Source organism: Crinia signifera, chromosome 4 (assembly GCF_055691185.1).
Source record: "Crinia signifera chromosome 4, ASM5569118v1, whole genome shotgun sequence".
NCBI lineage: Eukaryota > Metazoa > Chordata > Amphibia > Anura > Myobatrachidae > Crinia > Crinia signifera.
Window position 1 is genome coordinate 29,217,522 of NC_139220.1, and position 21,952 is coordinate 29,239,473.

General features: G+C 46.7%; 1 long non-coding RNA gene and 1 pseudogene across 3 annotated transcripts in view; one reads left to right on the forward strand and one right to left on the reverse strand.

Moving 5' to 3' along the window:
- LOC146073915 (uncharacterized) overlaps window positions 1–21,633 on the reverse strand; it is a 73,545-nt gene extending 51,912 nt beyond the window's left edge. For all 3 annotated transcript variants that reach the window (XR_014473333.1, XR_014473334.1, XR_014473332.1), the window contains exon 1: window positions 21,382–21,633. This is a non-coding gene — a long non-coding RNA (uncharacterized LOC146073915). The remainder of the gene's footprint in view (window positions 1–21,381) is intronic.
- LOC146076190 (5S ribosomal RNA) lies at window positions 14,227–14,344 on the forward strand (annotated as a pseudogene).
- Window positions 21,634–21,952: the final 319 nt, after the last annotated feature.

Consider the following 21,952-nt stretch of genomic DNA (forward strand, 5'->3'; position numbering starts at 1 on the left):
CAAGCAGACAATTGTAAGACAAGGGACATTGTTAGCATCTGGCACCAATGCCTAAACCCCAAGTGTCACTGTGCCCTGAGCTATAATTAACAGAAATTTCCATTACAAATATCACTTATGGCTTTATTCTGTGTGTGCATAGCAGGAACTGCAGCAGAATGTGGCAAGCTTGGTCACCGAGCCGACCTTAAGAATCTTCTTTCAGGATGCAAAATAGTTGAATTCACGGATCTCTGTGGAGGGGGCGGGGCTAAAATGATACGGTTGTGACATTTTAGCTCCGCCCCCTCCCCTGAGACTCGCAGATTGCGGCATTTAAATGCCACCGTTGGCGGAAGATGGACGCGATCGGGGGGGGGGGCAGTGGGGGTCCCCCTGAATCTGGGAGGGTTGACCACCTTTCCGGGGGGCCTGGAGGGGGATCCCATTTTCGGGAGACTCCCAGCCATTCCGGGAGGGTAGGCAACCCTGCTTTAGAGAACCGAGTTTTCCTGTAAAATACACAGGGGCAAATGTATTAGGCCTTGGAGAGTGAAAGTGGAGAGAGATACACTTCCAATCAGTTCCTAACTGCCATGTTCCAGGTTGTGTTTGAAAAAAGTGACACTCTCATACCCCATTCACATCGCAAATGCCAAGGGATTTGGACGCGGGGCAGTTGGGAGCGATCAGGCATTTGCGTTGTTTGCTGCTCACAGCGACTCGGCTTATTGACATCATCCGGGGGGAAAGGTGAGGCTGAGCAGTGGTGGAGAAGGAGGCAGCACTGAGGTGACACTAATGCCTCCTCCATAGAAGTAACTCGGGTCCGACCCGGGAGTAACACTTGTTTTATCCCAGGTCGGATTGCAGGTTGCTGGACCCAGGATATTTGACATTGTCCTTTCACGCCGCAACAACCCAGGATCGACCCAGGTTATTTGTGCGGTGTAAAAGGGGTATCAAAGTTATCACTCAGGGCAGCCAGCTCCTTGAAGCAGGGGGGAGACAGGTCAGCTGGCGGGGTGAGGAGGGGGCAGAACTATGAGAGAACTATACTGTTTGTGGCCAGCACAATCACATCACCATGGCCACGCCCCCCCACCCCACAATTCCGGTAAGACAGCCATTGATCAGTGGGGGCTGGTCTACGATGACGCAATTTACGTAATTTGATCCCAATGTACTCCCCGCAGAGAGTGCGTGTATGTGTTTGTGTGTGTGTGTGTGGGGGGGGGGGGGCAATGCAAGGGAACTTGGGGTAGGCAACCCTGCTTTTAAGGCTAAGTCCATCTGCCCCTATAGTGCATTGCTTGTGTTGAGTCTTCGGGACTCCAACATTCATGGGAAGATCGATTAAGCCTGGTGAAGTGGAAGGTGATAACGCAAAAGCCAATCAGCTTCTAACTGTTATTTTTTAAACCCAGCCGGTAACTTGACAGTTCAGAGCCAATTGGCTGATGCGTTTTCACCTTCCGCTTTATCAACACTTAACGAGGGGTCTAATTCGACATGAGTTCTAATCAACGTTTTGCAAAATGGCATATCCCGACAGCAGGCTAAGTTGGGCCGCCCCGCACACCGGATCCCGCCCCATGATTTCCCCGCAAATTTCTATAGAGGGAATCGCTCACACTTTGCCGGTTGCCCCCTGGCTGCTGGTTGGCAACAACTCCACATTTTAAAACCTGTACTTTTAGAATATGAACTCACTTTAGTCCCAATCCTAAAGTGTAAATGTAGATACAGTGTGCGAGGAAGCAAGACGCACATATGTGCAAAAAAAAAAATCACTGCATACTGCATCTTAGTTACATAGCATTGTGCCAAACAGGGCTATCTGGCATCATTTAAACATTGTTGCATGTGGACACATCTGTGTACTCTATATGGACTCATGAAATATTTATGTGAACTCCGCCAATAACTGTAAAGACTCCCGAACGTTGGCTTGTTTGCAGCCCTCAAACTATTCCTAATAACATATCATTGTATCGGAAGCATCACATTTGTCGGTGTAATTTTGTCTTCACACGAAGATAAACACAGCTGGTGGTTCAGCGGGACTGGACGGACACCCTGCTGTGCGGAGAGAGCTTCTCTTCTGCCTACGGCTACAGCTAGATGTGTTTTGCTTCCACTGCGGCATTGTTTAATGCGAGGCAGGCCAAATATTTATCAGCATACAACAACACGCGCTCGGGAAAAAGGAACATTGTAGATTTAGGGGGAGTACATCAACAGTTCTAGGGCTTCTTTAAACTCACAGATGGCGCCAAAAACACTCAATCGATCATTTTCTTTTACAAAAAATAAAAAAAAACACACAGAAAGTATTTTTAATAAGGCATTCAAATATTTTATTTCAAAAAAATATTTACCTAAGGGGGCGTTATACATCTCCCCCATCCCACCCAATCCAAAATCCCCATTGTAAAAATGTCTTCCTACTTTCCCATCAGAAATACCCCTCCCCCCCACTCCAAAAGATCAACCCTCTAGGGTACCTTCTCCACCAGTGTCAGTGGACGCCCGCTGTTTCGTCCCCCCCCCCCCTCACTATGGGCCTAATTCTGTAACACTCGCTAGGGGCCAAATTCTGCCCTGTTCCGATGTTGGTGGGTCTGTGGCTGCGCATGCGCACACGCTTATATGCACATGTGCAGGACCCAGCAACGAACGGCTTCGCCGAGTTACACACTAGGTGGCCTGTTCATTGTGGGTAGGGAGGGTCAGGGGCAGACAGGGGTGGAAATGGAGCTCGCCTATGGAAAACGCTGGGCGTTCTCATGAGAATAGAGGCAAGCAAGGGGATGTGTTAGTGAATACATCCCCATGCATGGGGATTCGGTGGCGGGGTGGGGGCAGGCGTACCACAGGACGGCTTTGCTGCGTTTCAGCCCTTGGCAAGCAGCAATATTTGCTACTTACCGAGCCAACCTGAATGACCCCCTTTGTGTAACTATACATGTGATTCTTTTTTTTTTTTTTTTTAATACACTTCCCCCACCACCATTCAGCCCCCCTGCCCCAACAAGAAAAAAAAAATGGGGCAAAACATACATGCCCCTATGTACCCCAAATATTACCCCCACTGTGTTTCCACCCCCCTTTTAAAGCCACATGCGAGATATGAGCAGCATAGGATCACCATCACAAGCCTTGGTGGTGAGTGACTTCCGGTGGTAACAGCCTTCAATCAGTCTGCATAAGCCAAAGCTTACTCAGACTGGCCATTGGGTCTAGACATCCCGGTCCGACAACACAGGCCCCGGGCCCAGCATGCCTACAATACGAGGGTGAAATGTCCCCTTTTCTGAAAATGGACCCTGTTGCAGGCCTCACTGTGCCCCACCCCCAAGTGCGGCAGTATGATTGACAAGAATGGAGGTCTACAAGCAATATCATAGGACCTATTCTGCATTTGTATGCATGTACGGTATAGGTGGCTAAAATGCATACAGTATATCCCGTCATTTAGACTCCCCACAAGATTCCTAGATTATTCTGTGTTCATCCCCAATTCTGGGTCATCCCATGACTTTCCATTGCTATTGGCGGACCAATTCTAGTGTGACTGGATTGGATTTATGTAATCAGTGTTAGATACAGCTCAGCAAAACATTATTCTCTAAGTGTACTACTAAGTGGTTAATGATAAAACCAATACAGTGGGTAAAGAGACACATGTGGCAGATTTATTTAATGTAAGCTACAAAGCATTTTAGACCAATATTACCCTGTGAATATTTCATGAGCCATCACAAAAATGAATTTCTCATTGCCGAACTGCTGCCGAATGCTGATTGGCCCCATAAATTGTCTTGTTTCTGGTACCAAAACTCTTCGTTGGCAATACTTTCTATTTCAGTTTAGAAGTAGGCAAGGGAGCAAAGGCAGATTTAGGGGTCAAGCCGTACCTAGGCAGAATAATATTTGCCCCCTCTTCAAACTAACTGCCCCATTATCAAATTCAAACTGCCCCATCACAGCTCACTAAGGGCCAGACGCACTAAGCTTGAAGTGATAAAATGGAGAGTGAAAAACCACCAGCCAATCAATTCCTACCTGCCATGTCACAGGCATGTGTTTGAAAAATGATAGGTAGGAGCTGATTGGTTGGTTGTTTATCACTCTCCATTTTATCACTTTTCAAGCTTAGTACCTCTGGCCATAAAGCTTACTGCTCCCCCCCCCCCCCCCACACTACAGATCACTGCTCCTCTAGGGCCAGATGTAATAAGCTTGAAAAGTAATAAAATGGAGAGTAATAAACCACTAGCCAATCAGCTCCTACCTGCCATGTAATAGGCTGTGTTTGAAAAATTTAAGTTAAGAGCTGATTGGCTGGCAGTTTATCACTCTCTATTTTATCACTTTTCAAGGCTTAGTACATCTCACCCCCTGTGCTCACATTTCCCCCATCAAATCTCACTGCTCCGTCACACCTCACTGTGGAGCATACACTAGTCATGTATGTTGGCATTTGCCAGTCGTATATTGTAAAGTCCCTCACTCAGCTACGTATGAAGTGATAAACTGTCTGGTTTTTATCACCGGCTAATCAGCTCCTACCTGTGAAGTTACAGGTTTGGTTTGAAAAAATTACAGGTAGTAGCTAATTGGCTGGTGATAAAAAACAGACAGTTTATCACTTCCCGAGCTTAATAAATCTACCCTACAGTAACAAGAGGGCACGCACATTAAAATACAGAAATCAGATGCTTCATAGTGCACCAACATGAAGGGTAGCGCAGTAACCATCAATAGGGCAGATGGATCAAGGGAATGCGCTCAGCAGTCAGGGTGGCGTGCTAATAATACCGATAACGGCATCCCGATAACCGTTGGGACACCGGTGCCACAAGGAGGATGCTGGAATCGCGACTGCCTGGATGCTGAATTTAGAGTAACCAGGAAGCATTATCAGGAGCGGACAGATTTAGGCAGCATGGGGGCATTTAGTGTTGGGCTGTGTGGCAGGGTAGCATACCTCCCAACTGTCCCGCTTATCGCGGGAACGTCCTGTTTTTTTTGGGACATTCCCGTGTCCCCCCCAGGGCCGACAGTGTCCTGCAGCGGGGTATACTTACCTGCACCTGTGGGTATTCCCTTCTTCTGGATGCCGGCATCGGTATTATGACCTCCGACATCCTGACCGCTGGTCATCTGTATTTATACCGGATCAATCCTTGGAGAGAGTGGAGTAGTTGCCCAAACCATCCAATCAGATTATGTGCTTGTTATATGACAGATGCTGATTGGTTGCTTTGCATAACTTCTCCACTACCTTCCTCCAAGGCTTGACACATCACCCCCTAAGCATGAAAAGTCAAAACAGTAAATTTACTAAGCTTAAAAAAAAAATAAAAAAAAAAAAGGTCCCTCATATCCACCAATCAGATTCTGTCTATCATTTTCTATTATACCCTGTATATTGTATATAAAATATCATTTTAGTTTCTATCCTGACAGCGCATGTAGAATAGGAAGCAAATAGGTAAATACAGGATGACTGCAAGAGTCAGGATTGAAGGCAGAACAGACATCGGGGATTATTCTGGTTCACTCACAAAGGCACAATCACTCTCTAATGGACAAAAACCATGTGCCCTGCAGGTGGGGCTGATGTAACATGTGCAGAGAGAGTTAGATTTGGGTGGGGTTTTACTACAAACTGATATCTATATGTAACGCTGTCTTCTGCACTGAGTATGTGCAGGTGCTATCAAGTGCCTCCACCCCAAGATTTGGTGTTATAGGGTACAACTATCTGAATATTTAGATGATGATATTAGGGCGATTAAGTAACCCCTAAAGTTACAACTCATTTACATAACCATAATATCATTGACATAAATAATACACACATCAGACATAGCTGAGACAAGGGCATCAACCTCCACCGTTTTATTTGACTGGAACGTTTGCAGAGTATTCCGGCTTAGTATACTTCAGAGATGCCTCCTTGTAATAAAAATATTATACATTCCTAAGGTAGTATGCTAAAACATATAACGCATTTCACTTCAGACACAATGGAAATAGAACAGTTTCCAACTCCAATAAATAGATAGATATTAATTAACCTAGAATTATTATTGCGCAATAATATTAGTATGTAAGTGTACACTAGTACTAAAAAATATAAGCGCTTGGATTATTTTGTAGTGTTCCACATATTTGTTGCTGGATTTCCTAAGTCACTATTTTGCCCACCTGAGTCCTGTAAGGTGAGTACGGGAATAATAGGAGTATAACTTCTATGAAGTATTTGTAATCCACCACAGGGTCTCTAATACCAAAGGCAATATTCTCCTCTGCAATATTGTATCCTATTGTAATATCATTGAAGTTGTCACTCTCTCTTGGGATCAGAATAGTAGCTAGAAAGAACTACTTAGTGCTTTCCCTCAGTACTGTTATAGTTGTGAATAAATAATGTCACTATCTCAGTGCAATAAGCAGACTTTTCTGAGGTAACTTGTGTTCGAAATTGAGCCAAATCCACTTTCTTCCTTGAGTACAATCAGTACAATATAATACTTTACTGCTTAAATCTGTCTCTCTCCCTGTGACTGTAATTATCCTCCCATAGGGGTTTATTCTAGTTCATTCTTTCTGACAAAATCCTTCTTAGATGGACAAAACCATGTGCACTGCAGGGGGGCAGATGTAACATGTGCAGAGAGAATTAGATTTGCGTGAGTTATTTTGTTTCTGTGCAGGGAAAATACTGACTGCATGATTTTACACTTCAATATAGATCTCACTTTGAAGAAAAACCCCACCCAAATCTAATTCTCTCTGCACAAGTTACATCTACCCCACCCGCAGTGCACATGGTTTTGTCCATCTAAGAAGGATTTTGTCAGAAAGAATAAACTAGAATAACCCCCATAGTTAAGTGTCCCATGCAGATAGCTGGTAACAAATGTATTCTCACACATGCACTGTAGACAGATTAGCCCTGAGGTCTGTCAGCCAAGAGTCTCTACTGCTGCAGTGTAACTTACTTCTCTCTCTGTGCGCAGCTACAATGTCTCTGTCAGTGTTTTAGGGTCACTGTTAATTAGCTTTCTGTAGTTGTGCACAACTTGGTGCATGAATAACCATCATTATCTCTGGCAAAGGCTTGGGAAAATTACTGTAGGAGGCTGTCACTCCCCTTGTACTATCCCCTTCTGCAATGTATCTGCTATGTGACTCCAGGTGTCACCTTTTCGGCCTTATATGGGACTGTGAGGGTGGTCTAATTCACCACTCTCCCTCCTCTGTCCCTCTGTCCAGCATCCTCCAATGAGTTCTCATGTTAAGGGCTGGCTACTTTATCCTGGCTCCTCCATCTTCTACACTGAGCCAACTGACATGCCAGATTTAGCTCCATCTGCAGGCACACAGGAATGCCCCACCTTTCTCCTAGTGAGAGTACAGGTCTCTGTCCCTCACTTACAGGTACCTCACAGCTCTCCCTCTTAAACACAGGGCAGTCTTTCCATAGAGTCCTCACAGGTACCTCATCCTGTACTCCTCTCTTTTCTCTTTCCCTCTGCCCCTTCTCCTCTGACAGGGCAAATCACTCCCAGCTGTATATCACTACGCCCTCTCTTTAACTGTCAGCAACATCTGTGAACTGTGTATATAGCATCCAACAATTAAGTCCACTGCCATCGATGAAATCTGACATATACAGTGTCACCAACACACCAAAATATATATAAACATTTTTAAAAAACATAGCCATACAGAACACTACATTTAGTTAGTTCATATGTTTACTGGTATTTAACATAGGATATGAGTTTGAATACAGGCATTTTAACCAGGGGTTACATTTCGTGCAGTGTAAAAATAAAGAAGCCAGTATTTACCCTGCACAGAAACAATAAAACACCCAAATCTAACTCAGGGTTGCCTACCTGACCCTCTCCATGAGGGAGAAAATGCTCTGTTCCTGGACTTCCCTGGTAATGTAGGATTGCCATCACCTGTGGTGAAACACCTTTCTTATCAATTACCTAGCTCCCCACAGGTGATCATACATTACCAGGGAAGTCCATGAACAGAGCATTTTCTCCCGCATGGAGAGGGTCAGGTAGGCAAGTATGTGCTGGGGGGACTCCCAACTGCCCCCCTCCCCGCACACACTGTTTACAGCCTCACCCCCCCTTCAACATTTAACTTGACTGGCACAGTGCCAGTATGTGTGTGAAGGCTGACAGAGGGATTCAGAGAGTGTCTCTCCCTCCCCACACATGTGTCTGCTCTCTGCTGCGCCGGCCCCTGAATGTATGACAGGAGTCAGGCCGGCCTGGCCTGATGATAGGGAGCAGAAGAGGAAACAAGCAGGGTGCCTGCCACTGGACCAGAAGAAATGCCGTTCCCAGTGGCAGAAGGGTGAACAGAAGGGAGAAGTAGCCTGAGGTGAACCTGGTAGCGAAGGTCCCCATAGTTAATTGGTCCTGCGTGTCCCCCAAAAGCTGCCTCCTTTTAAGCCCAGGTTAGTAACCACACACACACACCCTAACTCTACCTATACACCCCCTCCCCCTGCAAGCCTAACTCTATTTATACAATACACTCCTGCAAGCCTCACTACAGTGTATACACATTCCCCTCCCCGCAGCCTAACTACAGTGTATGCACATCCTCCTCCCCGCAGCCTAACTACAGTGTATACACATCCCCCTCCCCCGCAGACTAACTACAGTGTATACACATCCCCCTCCCCACAGCCTAACTACAGTGTATACACATCCTCCTCCCCGCAAGCTTAACTACAGTGTATACACATCCCCCTCCCCCGCAGCCTAACTACAGTGTATGCACATCCTCCTCCCCGCAAGCTTAACTACAGTGTATACACATCCCCCTCCCCCGCAGCCTAACTACAGTGTATACACATCCCCCTCCCCGCAGCCTAACTACAGTGTATGCACATCCTCCTCCCCGCAAGCTTAACTACAGTGTATACACATCCCCCCCCCCCGCAGCCTAACTACAGTGTATACACATCCTCCTCCCCGCAGGTCTCACTACAGTGTATACACATCCTCCTCCCCGCAAGCTTAACTACAGTGTATACACATCCTCCTCCCTGCAGCCTAACTACAGTGTATACACATCCCCCTCCCCGCAAGCTTAACTACAGTGTATACACATCCTCCTCCCCGCAGGTCTCACTACAGTGTATACACATCCTCCTCCCCGCAAGCTTAACTACAGTGTATACACATCCTCCTCCCTGCAGCCTCACTACAGTGTATACACATCCCCCTCCCCGCAGGTCTCACTACAGTGTATACACATCCTCCTCCCCGCAAGCTTAACTACAGTGTATACACATCCTCCTCCCTGCAGCCTAACTACAGTGTATACACATCCCCCTCCCCGCAGCCTAACTACAGTGTATACACATCCCCCTCCCCGCAGCCTAACTACAGTGTATGCACATCCTCCTCCCCGCAAGCTTAACTACAGTGTATACACATCCCCCCCGCAGCCTAACTACAGTGTATACACATCCTCCTCCCCGCAAGCTTAACTACAGTGTATACACATCCTCCTCCCTACAGCCTAACTACAGCATACCCTCCAACTTTTAACAGACCCAAATCGGTACATGTTTTGAAGGGGGCGTGTCCAATGGCAAAGGGGGCGTGTCCAATGGCAAAAGGGGCGTGTCACTGACAGGAATAATAAGACACCTAAAAAATATATTGAATGAGGGCATTGAGGGGGATGGCTTTGGTGGGGGCTATTGGGGCTATCCCCAGTCTCCATTCCCCCGTCTTGCAGAAGAGATGATGAGCTCACCTGACCCAGTGTTCCCCAATAAACTGGGAGAATATAGGCACATTGATAGACGGCACAAGTCTCTATTTGTAGTGCTCAGCAGCCGGGCGGGTGGTGTGAGACGCAGGCGCTGCGTGTGATCCAAGTCACACTTTGTTCTCCTGCCGCTTCCAGCCAGACGGACCAGTGGGCATGTGGGCCCTGTTGCGAAAGCAGTCTCAAGATCTTGGGGGCATGTGGGAGTAAGTGGACTGCAGTTACTACTGTGTGCGGACCGACGCGTCCCCGGCTTTCTGAGCTGGAGAGCATCAGGATTCAGGAGACCAGACTGCCCTTCTTCTCATAAAACTGCCGCCTCCCAGCTCCTTGCACTGTGATTGGCTGTGGTGCAAGGCAAGCCTCTCTCTGCAGCCAGCCCCTCTTCTCCCGGCGCCACCTTCGCTTGTGATTGGCTGTTTACCACCGACGGTCTGAACAGGCCAGCACCTGATCGACAAAAATCGGTACATTCGGTGCATGTTTATTTAGCCGGTACAGACCGTAAAAAAACAGTACTGTACCGGATAAATCAGTACCGTTGAAGGGTATGCTACAGTGTATACACATCCCCCTCCCCGCAGGCCTAACTACAGTGTATACACATCCCCCTCCCCGCAAGCCTAACTATCTTGCAGAACACTCACCCCTACCACTGTACACTGTCACCCACCTGCAGCCACTCCACATACCCCACTTCCCCAACCACACTACTAATGCACTCACCCTAACCACCCCAACACCCAAACCTTCTAACCCCCCTAGACCCCCACAACACTCTACCTGCCCATAACCCTACCGCATTACCAATGTGTCCATCTGTCCCACACCACCACCGCCCCCACACCAATAAGCACCTTCCCCCACTCCCACCACTACAATACACATGCAACACCACCGCTCCCACACCTGCAGCACCTACAGGAACCCCGCATCCACTTGCACAACCACGACAACCGCCCCTCCCACACTTACACTACACTCCCCCCATCTACCTGCCAAAACACTGCACCTGCCCCTCCTGGCACGAATACACCAACACATGCCACACCTCCACCCCAAATTCCTTAACTCAAAGTATCCATGCACCCACCCATGGTGACACCATACCTGCCCATCCCCCACCTACACTGCAGATGCACCCATGCCTCACCCAAACACACAACCCTTGCTACTACACCCACACCACCACCGCAGATGCACTGCACTAAAACGGTTCACCACCACACATAACCAACCCACACCACCCACATGGCCAACCACCCCACATGCACCACCACACACAATATCTGCCACTTCCCAACACACCACCCCCTAATGTCTTTTCACACCCATAGCACCTTTGCACCCAACCTTCACACACCCACTACACCCCTACCTACAACAACATCACCCCCCCCCCCCAACACCCGCAGCACCCCCACATCCACCTGCAAAACCACTGCACCTGCCCCTCTCCATCCCACAGAACCCCCGCAACAAGCAGCACAAACACTGCACCTGCCCATCCCCCTCCCTCATTACTCATGCGCCCATCTGTCTCCCAACCACACCACACACTTCCCACAGCACACCTACAAATGCATGTTTCGCAACCGGTGCACCCACGCACCACACCTACACACACCACCACATATTATATATATATACACTGTATTTGTAAAGACAACAGACGAAATACCTCTATCACTTATCAGTCTCATATCAGGATATATCCCACGGTGATGTGTCTACATGCTATAATGCCTGCCAGTGCTTATACGCTATCTGCATTGCAGGTGTATGCAGGTGCACAAGAGTTAACTCACGACTCTCAAATCAGTCAAACTGTCTCATGCACCGAGCATGCTCAGACGATAGCGAGGAGAAACCAAAGCCAAGTCGGCATAGTGAGAGAAATCAAGGGAGAGGGCGGAACGTGGGGAATGAAAGCACGCAGACTGAATGCAGCCGCTACCTTGTTCTTTCAATAATTAATCCCATTGGAATACAATTAATGAGCTTTTCTGCGGCAGACATCACTAAGGCAAACAGCTTAACTAACCATGCATTGTTTGAGAGCGGAATATAAATATTTTAGTTCTCCCAGTGGTGACTGGGCTCTTCAAATCCCTGATTCGAATTTTTCGATGAAATGTACGGGAAAAAAAAGGTATAGAAGCAAGTAGTCAGTCCGCAGTGTGAACGGATGCTGAGTGCCCTCGGTCACCAGCCCACAGAGTTTGTGTTCCTGCTCTAGTCAATTCTCTTTATTACATCTCACTACAGAGAGAGAAGGGGAAAAATCCTTTTGTGCCTGGAGGCCACAACACGTTCTGTGCCAAGAGGCCGTGCAAGCCACAGAGAAATTCACGGGCTGCAGGACCGTGCTTGGAATGAAGAGGGGTTAAATTAATCTGAAAAGAATTCACTCCTGCTTTACAAAGCACACTCTGAAAACCGCAATACGCTCACACAAGGCATGCCAACGCTTCTCGCTGGTATCAGGGGGGGAACTATTTGTTTGCATTATGGATTGGAAAGTTTTTCACTAGCTGCAAGTTCTAAAGCATACCTTACAATTGTCCTAAATTTTGCGGGACACTCCCACGTCCCACACATGGCTGGCGCATACCTCCTAACTGTCAGGGCCGGATTTCCCACTAGGCCCATGAGGCACGGGCCTATGGGTGGCAGCTATTGGGGGCGGCAAGGCATTCCCCTCCCCTCATGGGTCACCAGAAGGAAGGACCCCACTGAAGAAAGGAGCTTGCTGTCTGTGATACAAAGGCTGCAGCACTGACCCCTGTAGCACCAGAAGTACACAGGCTGTGCACTTCCGGTGCTACAGGAGTACATGCTCTCCACACTACATATGATGGCAGCCCGGGGCCCACTCCTACCGCTGGCTGTCCTACTGCAGGCCGGGGCTCTGGTTGTGTCTATGCGGCTTCTGGCCTGGGAGCAATCAATAGTGGCACAGGGGGCTGCCAGATAAAGTAGGTGATGGGCAAGATGTGTTTACTGTATCACACCACATGCCTAATGTGGTGTCGGGGGGTGGCTAAAAATGTCATGCCTAGGGGCGGCCTGACCCCTAAATCCACCCCTGCTAACTGTCACGCTTATTGCAGGAACGTCTCGGTTCTTTGGGACATTCCCGCATCCCTCCTGGGGGCCAGCAGTGTCCCGCAGCGCGCGCGCGCGCGCGGGGGGGGGAGTTGGGAGTCCCCCCATCACCCTGAATAGATGCTGAGCGCATGCGCTCAGTGTCTATTCCTGCAGCCTGATTGGCTGCGAGGCCACGCCCCCTTTTTCGCCACTGTGGGAGAATGCCCTTGCAGGAGAGCCGCAGGCATAGGCTACGTCCCTTCCATTAGGCCACGCCCCCAAAATATCTGCCGTGACTTCGGCGCGCAGGCAACTGTCTCGGGTCCTGCTGAGGAAAAGTTGGGAGGTATGCTGGCGGCATCTATTCAGGGAGACAGAGGGGCTGGAGTCTTGGCCATACTACCACAGCGGTGAAAAAGGGAGTGTCTACATAGTAGGCACAAGGCCATGCCTCCAAATCTCAAGCATTTGATGGGTTGTATGCCTGAAGGGGGTTATCGCTGTTGTCCAAATTCGTAATCCATTTGATTATCGATTGACTGGGAATGTGTACAGATTGACTGCAGATGTGTCCAAAATAGTGACAAAAAATACCAATCTCACCGCAATCACCTTGCAATTTGACTGACAGGAAGTTGGCGTTTGGGGGGGTGGTAACCAGACATTTTCTGGTACGGTCTGATAAAACACAGACATGACCAGTCGTTTTAAGCAGGGTGTGTGACAATGCTGGCCTCGATCCGCCGGAGTTGTGGAAGGGTCAGACTTACATTTACACAAATTTGAAAACACATTTGATGGTGAGGGAATTGCGTATGTATGTGAATAGGGGATAGCGTGAACAGAATAGCAGATCGGTAAATTGCACCTCCGGTCCTAGGTGAGCTTTGCACTGGTGCAATGCACCCTTGGACCAGAGATGTTACTGAAGAGGATGCTGAAGGCTGCCATGGACACTGGGGGACACCGTGGACATCGGGGGACCATCGGAGCACCACCAGGGGATTAGGTAAGTATGGGAAAATTAATATATTCCAAAATCTGCAAAAATCCCTTATCTAAACGGCTCGTGGTCCTGAGCATTTCGGATAAGGGATACTCAACCTGTAATAATATTAATAACGATAATGATTCTTGTAAACAGTCACTGCAATAAATTCAGTGCTCTGTACTCTCTTATATCGTTGCTCTCTCATCCCCAGGCATATATGACCCGTCCTGCAATACCTCGCGTATCAGGCCGTGGTCACTCGGTGTGTCTCTGGAAAGCAGAAGCAATTTATGGTCCCTAATGTCAGTCCTGCGTCGCTACATCAAACATATTAAGTATACGACCATACACCACTGGGCCGCCTGATCTCGTCCGATCTCAGTAGCTAAACAGTGTTTGGCCAGATCAGTACCTAATCGGGCGACTGATAGGGAAGATCTGGTGTCGTATGAACAGCGGGACACCTCGAATATCAGGCACGACATCAATGACCATTTTTCCTGTTCTTAATCTTTCATAACGCAGTCTACTGACCAGTATATAACTGTTACTATTGTGAATCTCCTCATCATCTACCCCATTAAGGGAATTTTCACGGGTTGAATATCTCTTTGACTCAACAGGGGGTGGTCCCCTCGGTGTAAAACATTTTCGCCTAGTCAATGTGACTTTCAATTCTATTATATATTTATACTGTGATGCTCCATTGTAAATTGTATTTACTTGAAATGTTTCATTAATTTATTATTGACGCCAACATATTTTAAGTGAACTCTAATAAAAGTTATTTATTAATTTCAATCATCTTACTACCTTACACCTTATATTTCTAAGAAGAGTGCCCCAAAAACCTAGTTTTGTTCTTCCTTTGTCCTCCTCTGGACACCCCACTTCTAATCAGCTTTACTGCTGAACCTTTGGGAGCACCACCAACCTAGTACCACTGACAATAAAAGTCACACTGGTCATATGTCGGTATCTTTATCGATTGTTAATAATTCCTTACAATTGCTACTCTATTGTTATTCTTTGCTTGTGACGATCCACCCCAACTCTTCGAAACAGTGATGGTCTCAGTTCTTGAGATGATGAAGTCATTTGTATTTCAACAGGCACAACTGAACTTGTCCGTCAGCAGATTTGATTAGAATAAACAATTTCTAAACACACGGATGTACCCAGAACTTAACGGGCCCCACAGCAACATTTTCAACAGATGTCTTTTTTCTAAGACACTTCCTCCGCTCACAATGCTGGATTTTCAAAGCCCTCCTCCCATGTCTCAATTTTATAAAGACAATCCTTTTCTCCAAGTTCCATGTTGTATCAGCCCCCCCATCGGCCGTGTGGGGAAGCGGGGGGATGTCATGGGCTGCTCGAGCACACTTAGCATCATTGCAATGTTGTGGACAAAACCATGCTGCACTGCAGGTGGATTTAGGTTTCAGTTTGAACACCCCCCCACCCAAATCAAACTCTCTCTGCACATGTTACATCAGCCCCACCTGCAGTGCAGCATGGTTTTGTCCATTTTCTAAAAAAAGCAGCTTTGGTCTGAATTAGGCCCGGGTTCAACATCTGACAATGTGGATAATTCACACCTGATCCCTGCTGTGCAAATTTGCGCAGTGGGTGATTACCAATGAACTGCGCATGTGTATGGGCGCCTGTTAGCGAAGGAATCCTGCTACTTTTTTCCTTCGCTAGCCGTCTGCAAGGTGATTGGCTGGAAGTAGCCGTCTGTGGGTGGAATCCAGCCATTTAGTGGAAGTGTTAAGAAAAACGCAGGCGTTTCAGGGAAAACGCAGGTGTGCCCAAGCGTTATAGGAAAAGGTGTGTGATGTCAGGTCCAGGCCGGATATGCATGTAATCATATCAGCCACGAAGCAAGTCCAGGGCTACGCAGTGGGCCTTATTCTAGTTCACTCTTTCTGACAAAATCCTTCTTAGATGGACAAAACCATGTGCACTGCAGGGGGGCAGATGTAACATGTGCAGAGAGAATTAGATTTGGGTGAGTTATTTTGTTTCTGTGCAGGGTAAATACTGGTTGCTTTATTTTTACACTGCAATATAGATCTCACTTTGAAGTAAAACCTCACCCAAATCTAATTCTCTCTGCACAAGTAACATCTGCCCCACCTGCAGTGCACATGGTTTTGTCCATCTAAGAAGGATTTTGTCAGAAAGAGTGAACTAGAATAAGGCCCAGTGCTTGTGATGAGTGTTGACCAGTGGAAAAATCATTAGATGGTGACAGGATCTGGCCATTTACGTTCGGCTGCGTACACATTAATTTGCAAGGTGGGATTTTATTATAACATGGTCTGTAAGTAAAAATGGTACTTATGTAGTATCTGGGCTGCCGATTTTGTGATTGTATGCCTTACCTTAAGGCATACAATCAGATGCGATGCGATTCGATGCGATTTTGCATAGGATTCAATGTTAAGAAGGTCCTGTTCATTTCCCCACTATCCAAGTGGGCATAGAGTTGATATTATGTAGCGTGGCGAGCGCAGCGAGCCACCGAGCCCGAAGCCCCGCGAGGGGACGCATATTTCTTAAAAAGTATTCTGTGTCCGCTCGCCACGCTTCGGGCTCGGTGGCTTACTACGCTCGCCACAGGTTTATATCCAACTCCATGCCCACTTGGATAGTTGGGAAAGGAAAAGGACTCCTTTTTCCCATTGAATTCTATGTTAAAATGGACTCAGACCATTTTAACATTGAATCCTATGGAAAAATCTTGACCATCGCATCGCATACGATTTGGTCGCATGCGATGCGATGCGATCCTATCTGATTTCTAAATCGGACCCCCAGATACTACATAAGTACCGTAAAAATGCACCCGTTAGGAGGTGTATCAGTTTCACATGCTATATATCAGTGATTTTCAACCTTTTTACCTTGCGGCACACTAAATAAGATTTTAAAATAAGATCTCCACAGGGCAAAACACATTGGCCCCCACAGGAAAAAAAACAAACCTATTTACCCCCATATAAAAAAAACAAAAAAACAATCACACTGGTCCCCACAGGTAACAAAAATAAAAATACATTGGTTATTTACATGACAAGAAGAGACCAGTAAATAACAGTTGAACTGGTGGTGGCTGTAAACTGGTTTGGGCATCTCTAGATCTGGGGGCACACTTGAGAACAGCTCAAGGCACACTAATGTGCCACGGCGCAGTGGTTGAAAAACACTGCTATATAGGGTTAAGCATGTGTTCAGCTCTGCATATTGGAAAAATGACACTATATTTCCATGTGAGTAATGTATGTCAAATTCACTTCCCACTCTGCATTAGCCCGTTTTGCTGTCTCAGACACAGCAGATTGCATTAAAATTAATTAACGTTTACATCACATCTAACTAGATGGCGCTGCAGTCACTGAAGAACACGATTTGACATCTGGATTATTAAATACATCACATTGTAAGCTTAGATTTGATTCTTAAATACATTTTTTGGGGTAGAACTTGGGGTGAAAGACATGATGAGGGTTAACAGATATGAGCAGATACAATTAGCTGCCGGTTGAGTCATGTGCTCTGTACCCAATGGTAAAGAGCTAGTACTATGGAATTGCAGCCCCGTAACAGACTGCACAACTAATATATGTCCTGCATATTTCTGGGTGCTACTGGATCTGACACAGGGGTACAGTACATAGTCAATCACTATGACATCAAGAAGATGGCATTCAGTTAGTTCAGGAGTTTACAGCAGTTTAATATATTATTATTTATTTATTTTTACCAGTTATTTATATAGCACACACATATACCGCAGCGCTTTACAGAGAATATTTGAAAATTCAAATCAGTCCCTGCCCCAGTGGAGCTTACAATCTATATTCCCTACCACATGTATACGCACACACAGACATTCTAGGGTTAATTTTGTTAGGAGCCAAATAACCTACCAGTATATTTTTGGACTGTGGGAGGAAACTGGAGGAAACCGGAGTATCCGGAGGAAAGCCACGCAAGTATGGGGAGAATATACAAACTCCACACAGTTTGGTCCATGGTGGGAATCGAACCCATGACCTCAGCGCTGTAAGGCAATAATGTTAACCATTACACCGTCCGTAATTCTTTATTCATATGGTGCCACAAGGGATCCGTAGTGCCCAATTATAAAAGCTAAAAGGGACATTAAGGTTTCTTGATTTTGCAATAGACATTCCTGGTTTGGTCACCAGAAATCCAACTGAAGAGCATTTTGCTAGAAATCAATCAGCTTATGATACAGTGAACAGGATGGGTCAGAAAAATAATTCAATCATTTTACTGCCTTTGGAACCTATAAAGCAGGCATGTACAAACTATGGCCCTCCAGCTGTCCCAAGTCCCATCATGCCTTGCCACAGTTTTGCTTCTAGGAAATGCTAAAACTGTGGCAAGGCATGATGGGACTTGTAGTTTCACAACAGCTGGAGGGCCACAGTTTGGACATGCCTGCTATAAAGCAAGTAGAAGTTTAAAAGATTGTTCTACTGTAACGTTGTGTGTGTGTGTGTGTGTCTGGGTTTTCTGTTGCAAAATTAGTAGATCGCTATATTTAATTCCTCTGATCAGGGTACAGGGAAGTAATAAAGTGTTAGAGGTCTAAAGAGAATATTTTGACATTCACAGAGTAGGTTAGAACATTGATGTTCACTCTTGAAACTCTTATCATATATATATATATATATATATATATATATATATATATATATATCAATCACACCTTTTATTAATGCTAGATGATTCACATCTTCACCAGATGATTCACATCTGCTTAGATGATTCACATCTGCTAGATGATTCACATCTTCACCATTTACAGGGAAGTAATAAAGTGTTAGAGGTCTAAAGAGAATATTTTGACATTCACAGAGTAGGTTAGAACATTGATGTTCACTCTTGAAACTCTTATCATATATATATATATATATATATATATATATCAATCACACCTTTTATTAATGCTAGATGATTCACATCTTCACCGTTTACATTGGAGAAATGAGTCCCACACAGATCTACTGATCATAACTCAATCAGCCAGTCAATCTTCTATTCTTCCCAAAAGGCCATGTGGTTATTGGGAAGGTACGAAACAGATGGAACATCCCTAACACTAAGTCAAGCAGTTAACTTGCCAGCCCTCAGTCTTCTTGTAATGCTGGTTCTAGCCATCAACAATAATTGAGACGGACATAGGAATGTCAGGGTTTGGTCCATAGACAATCCTACCTTTCACTACTTCACTGTTGCAGGAGAGGCTGAGCAGCAGGTGGGTGGTGAGGAGCAGCAGTCGGTGGGCTTTGGAAGTGAGACAAGAACCTCGTCTTTGTCAACTCGAGAATAATTCCACCTGATGCAAGAGTGACGGCCCTGGTCTGATTGCATTATACCCTGGAACATTCTACATTATCACAGATCAGCTGCGATTTTCAATGGGACTGGATGTCAGATGACGGACAGAGTAGACATTGTGCCCAACGGTTGACAAACTTCAGGGCTGTTTAAAGTCATAGGATACACAGCAATACTTCAGTGCCCATCTATTGAGGCAGTTACTATTTATTTTATTTATTTACAGGTTCTTATGTAACGCATTCATATTCCGCAGCGCTTTACAGAGAATATTTGAACATTCACATCAGTCCCTGCCCCAGTGGAGCTTACAATCTATAGACCGTTCGTAGCACCGATGTTTTCTTTCTGCGCATGCACCCACGGCAAACAGTCTGTTCGCTGGGCGCCCGCACCCAGGACAACGGGCGGGGGCAGAGAGGAGTGTGGGGCAGCGGCTGGCCCCATTAGCCTATGGGAATACCCCATCACCGGATGTCAGCTGTCCATCCATTTCCTTCGCAGCGTGCATGCATATGTACCATCAAAGCAGTGGCGTAACTACTGTAAGGCAGCCCAAGCAGCCGCTTGGGGGAGCAAGCAGCAGCAGGGTCTGTGTGGGCGCCGGCACCCACTCGACACACTGACATGCTGCTGCCTGCCGCTGCCCACTGACTGAGCACTGGAGGTGAGTCAGCCGCAGCGCAGGTGGGGCAATGGCAGAGACAACTAACCCCCCCACTGATTCAATTGACTATACACAGAGCCGGCTATTGGCTACTGTGTACAGGATGTGTGGGTGGATGGCAGGGGGGAGCAAAATTTATAGTTACGCCACTGCATCAAAGGATGTGGGAGGTTCCCCCCTGGCCTGTGAATGGATGTTACTGTGTAACATCCATTCGTATTACACTGTGTAACATGCCCTGCATGCAAATCCCACTTGCGAATGGGTGGCGGCAGCCAACCATACGCAAGGCCGTGTTTGGTTGATTCGCAAGGGTGCAAATTTGCACCTGAGCGAATCCACCGGAATAACCCCCTATATTCACTACCACATGTACACGCACACACAAACAGTCTAGGGTTAATTTGTTGGGAGACAATTAACCTACCAGTATATTTTTGGATTGTGGGAGGTAACTGGAGTACCCGGAGGAAACCCACGCAAGTACGGGGAGAATATACAAACTCTGCAACAGTTGGGGCCATGGTGGGAATCGAACCCATGACCTCATTGCTTTGAGCAGGGTCGGCTCTACCACTAGGCAGCTTTAGGCAGCTGCCTAGGGTACCTGGATCTGAGGGGCGCCACCGAGTCTGAATCCTGGAATAAAGCCAGTTAACTATGCGGCTGCACCACAGAGCTCAAGTGGAAGAGCAGCAGTCACAGTTGGATCCTGCTGTGAACTGCACATGGAGTAGCCCCTCCAGTGCTGTTAGTCCAGAGGATGGTGTCTCCATTGCCTCTTGGAGTTATGTGCCTGAGGGGGCAGTAGGTTGATGTTTTTCCTAGGGTGCCAAGAAGCCTTACACCAACCCTGGATGTGAGGCAGTAATGCTAACCATTACACCATCCATTCTGCCATTAGCTGCCTATTCCCAGACATTGTATAGTCCGGGAACGCCACACCTCCGGACTCCGGTCTTAATTAACGGACTGTCCGGAGACAGGTGGTGGTAACTCCAGCTACAACACATTATTAATCTTTGCGCAGTGTCGGACAGATCGCGCCGGTCACCATGCGCGATAGATATTGTATTTCCACGTAGTGAAAATGTTTGGCATAACAAGAAATAATGGATGTTCCTGTGTTTTTTTGCAGATATCTCACTATAGTCAGGGCAATGCATATTATCGCACAGAATTGGCTGCAGCCACAGATGTCTATGCATGCTGATAACGAGCTCTAATCAAAAGTTGACATTACAATAGACATTCTCATTGTATCATCTGCATTGTGAAGTCTGCAGTCCTGCCCTGAACTCCTGCTGCCAATACTGTTTCCACGGCAACCGCAACATCGCAGCTGTTCTGATGAATGAATGGCGACTAACCCTTTCATGACCGGCTAAGCGAAAATCTCTAATGTGTCAATAGCAATGGGAAATTAAGCATCAAATACGCTTACCTTAAGAAAGCGGGTCTCTTCAGCGTTCCGGGCACACGAGTCAGGAATGCCGGATTGTTTTGTAGAGCTGCATAGTCAAGATGGCTCATTAAAATCGTTTGCATTCCTTAGCAGGCATTTCAATGAATGAAAACAGACACATTTTTTTTTCTTTCAAAATATACTGTTGCCAGCACACTGGGGGCAGCCATGTTGTGGGTGGAGCCAATTTTCATGCGTTTACAGCTTATTAACTTACTAGGAACCGGTGACATCACCAGTTTTCTGCTTTGTTGGGGCTGAATGGCAGCTGAACTACAGTACACCTGTGGCACGGGGATCTCTGTTACTTGTGTACCACAGCGTAGCATATAACAGGAGGATGTTGCAAGGAGCTCTGGGGGTCATTCAGACCTGATCGCTGGGCTGCGATTCTTTGTAGCCCAGAATTCAGGTAAATGCTGCCCTGCCAGAGATTCCCCCTGCCCCTGTGCAACACCTTTGCAGCCATGTACACAGGTGGAAATCCATTTGTAAACTCTCATCATTTAATGCAGTGGCTCTCTACCTTGGTCCTCAGCTCAGGACCCCC